Below are 3,142 nucleotides of genomic sequence, written 5' to 3' on the forward strand. Positions count from 1 at the left end.
ATTAATGAGAGTTCACGGACAGAGGCAGAACAGTAGTTCCCTGGGTGGAGCGGGTATTGACAGGGAGGGGCACAGAGGAAACCACTCAGATGATTGAAATGTTCGAGAGTTTGAACTGGGTGGTGGTGGTACAGGTGTGACCACATTTTTACACTAATGAGCTCTACACTTGAGATTCATGCACTTCCTATAAGTTAGACTTCAATTTTTAGAAAAGGCAAGGGAACGCCCACAGAGCTAAGGCTTGGCGAGCCGCCCAAGCACTGGGCTGTGAGCACAAACTCCTATGCAGACGGTCCGAGCCCGGCCCCGCCCATGTCCTCAGAAAGTCACCCCAGTCTCTTCAGGATAATGGGTGCACGCCCCAGGTGGGTGAGCAGAGGTAAGGGCAGATGTGCTCTCCTGCCCTCTTGGCTCTGGACCTCACACCTAGTAAACAATTAATAAAATGCTACTTATTATCACACCTTCATCTTAAACAAGCAGGGGCTTGGTCATGGCTGGGGAGCTTCATTTTGTTCCCACCATAGAAAGGGATAGGAGATCTATCTATATATAAAAGCCGAAGCGACCGTTAAGACTGAACTGCTGGACGACCGGTCGACCAGTCGCTATGATGCACACTGGTAGTCAGTATGCTCCCACACAGGAGCACCGCTCAGCCAGAAGCCAGGCTCACAGCTGGCGAGCGCAGCTGCAGCAGGTGCAGGGGAGGCTGGCCCTGGCCCAGGGTCCTCCCCGGACACCTGCTGCTTAGTACACTGCTACATCCCTCGTGCCTCATAAGCCTGCAGTTACAATCTTCGAAGAACAGTTGAAGCATGGACCAGCCTGATATCACTGAGGGCTCCTGGAGCTTTGCCTCGGGCATCGAGATCAAATCTCATCCCTTACCGTTTGCCCCGGAGCTATAGAGGGAGGCAGCAATATAACAGTGGCCACAAGGTGGCGACTGATAATCAGGGTAAAAGTCAGAGAGCTGGATCTGAAGGGTGGGGGCGTGGGCAACAGAGCACCCCTGCCCCTCAAGATCCCCAACTTTGTATTGTTCACCTCAGAGCGTCTCTTATCCGGCTCCGAGTGGTGGAAAGTGTCCAGCATGTCCCAAGGTGTCCACTGGGGACTTCCCGGCCGGCAAGGCTCGACCCTGGCCACAGAAGGGACATTTGGAAACTCCTTGGGCACATGGGTGTGGGCTCCCAATTTCCTTTCGATGTGCACGAATCTGTGCACCAGGCCACTAGTTCTGAAATAAGAAACTCACATAAATTAATTGTAAATTATGCCAATGACTTGTTGGTTGGTGTGTGGAATTTTCATTCATGTATTGAGTATTTACTCTGACTCATCCTACACATGTGGAAGACCATTACAGGAATATGTACAGCCAAAATGAGAAAACAGACAAGTATTTTTTTAAATAGAACAACAAAAATATATTAGAATAGAAGATGGAGAGCGGGGTGGAGAATAGAATGCAGAAATGCAGGCAGTGCTGGCGGCGGCTGGGGCGCCCACCTCGGGCCACTGCAGGGCTCCGGCTGGGAGCCTGCCGGCTCCGCGCACATTGCTGTGGCGTCCGTCCTGTTAGGCTGTTTCCCTGTTACCCACGCTCAGCCTCTAATGAAGTGGTTTGAAATTTCCAAACTACCTAGAAAAGTGAATTTCTTTTCACTTGGGTAAAATCCAAAAAGGCAGGAAATAGCCCCCCCCCCCCACCCCGCCTCCCCCAGGAGTAGCAGGTGGTGGCATCTGTAACCAAATGGAAAGGCCTGGTGGGAGCCCTTCTTCTAGGCTTTGTCCCAGCTGCTTGGCCACAGACCTCCTGTCCCACTCCACCGCCCTCTCTTTTTTCCTACTCGCCCATCTACCAGGTTCATCTGCTGTCTCTCCTTCCCGTGGGCTTTATATTATCCTCTGAGAGAAAGTGAAAACCAGACTGAGAGGGAGGGAGCTGGGACCGCCCGGCTCCAGGTCCGCTGCGAAGGCGTCCCAGGCACACGCCCCCAAGCGCGGGGGTGCGGGGCGGGGGGCGGGGGGCGCCTCTCGGAGCGACGAGCTCACTCTCTCGGATTCGGTCGGTGGGAAATGTGGTTCTCTAAGCTCACAGCTCACACAAATTTGCTGTTTGAAATCAGTAAGAAGGAAACGGCCCAATCTTGTGTAAGAATCTGTTACTTTGACAGAGAAGCAGCCTCGCTTCCCAGCCCAGGCGCGGAGGAGCGGCACCCATGTCTATTGTACATTGTCGCTTCCAAAGGGACCAAGTCCGCTACCCCGCCCAGGGGGCACACCTGCCCCCAGCCGTTTCCCCGGAGCTTCCTGAACGCTGCCCACCCGTTTGCCTCCCCTCCCCCGACTTGCCCCGGCCCCCCCTTTCCCCTGCCCCGGGACCTGCCCTAGCTCCGGGAGCAGCTCCTTGCTGCCCCTGCTGCAGGCTCCCGCTGTGGCCTGGAGCCACTAAATGGGTTGGGAGACCACCGCTTTGCTCAGCTGCGCGTGGGCACTGGGCGGGGGTTAAGCAGACTCTGCCCACTGCCCTCTCTTCTGACTTCCTCCGCCTGTCATTCCACGCCCATTCGTGACCCATCTGCCAGGTGGGTCCCACTCCACGCACAGTGACTCAGCAGGCAAACACTCCTACCGACACTCCGATGGCGACCACCACTCAGAGATGAGGACCACGGCCCAGCACTGCAAACGCCCCCCGGGGTTCCCGGGCCCTGTGCTTGTGCCCGGGAAGGCGGTGCCGGCTCCGTGCGCGCTGGCCGGCTCAGCCGGAGGGCCCTGTGCTGCTGGGCCTGGGGCCTGGGGCTGAGGCGGTGGACGCTCTCTGCGGTGGGTGAGCCCAGGCCGGCCGTCCTCGGGGCTGTCTCCAGGGACAGCACTGCTCCGCAGCTCGTGGTCACGGCTCTTCCGTGCCCGCGGTGACAGAGATGGGGGGTCTTGGGTCTGGTCCCTGGCGGTCCCGGTGCCTAGGAAACAGGTGACAACTCTCGGGTTTGTCGGGTGGAGACTCATGAAAGGGAGGGTGACGTGTGCAGCGGCTGCAGGGCTGGAGTGTGAGGTTGACCTTCATCATCCACGGAGGGCTCTCGCGACGCTCAGGTTGAGGTCTTGAGCAGCTTGGAGCACGCGGTGC

This window comes from Myotis lucifugus, unplaced genomic scaffold (assembly GCF_000147115.1).
Source record: "Myotis lucifugus unplaced genomic scaffold, Myoluc2.0 scaffold_1563, whole genome shotgun sequence".
NCBI lineage: Eukaryota > Metazoa > Chordata > Mammalia > Chiroptera > Vespertilionidae > Myotis > Myotis lucifugus.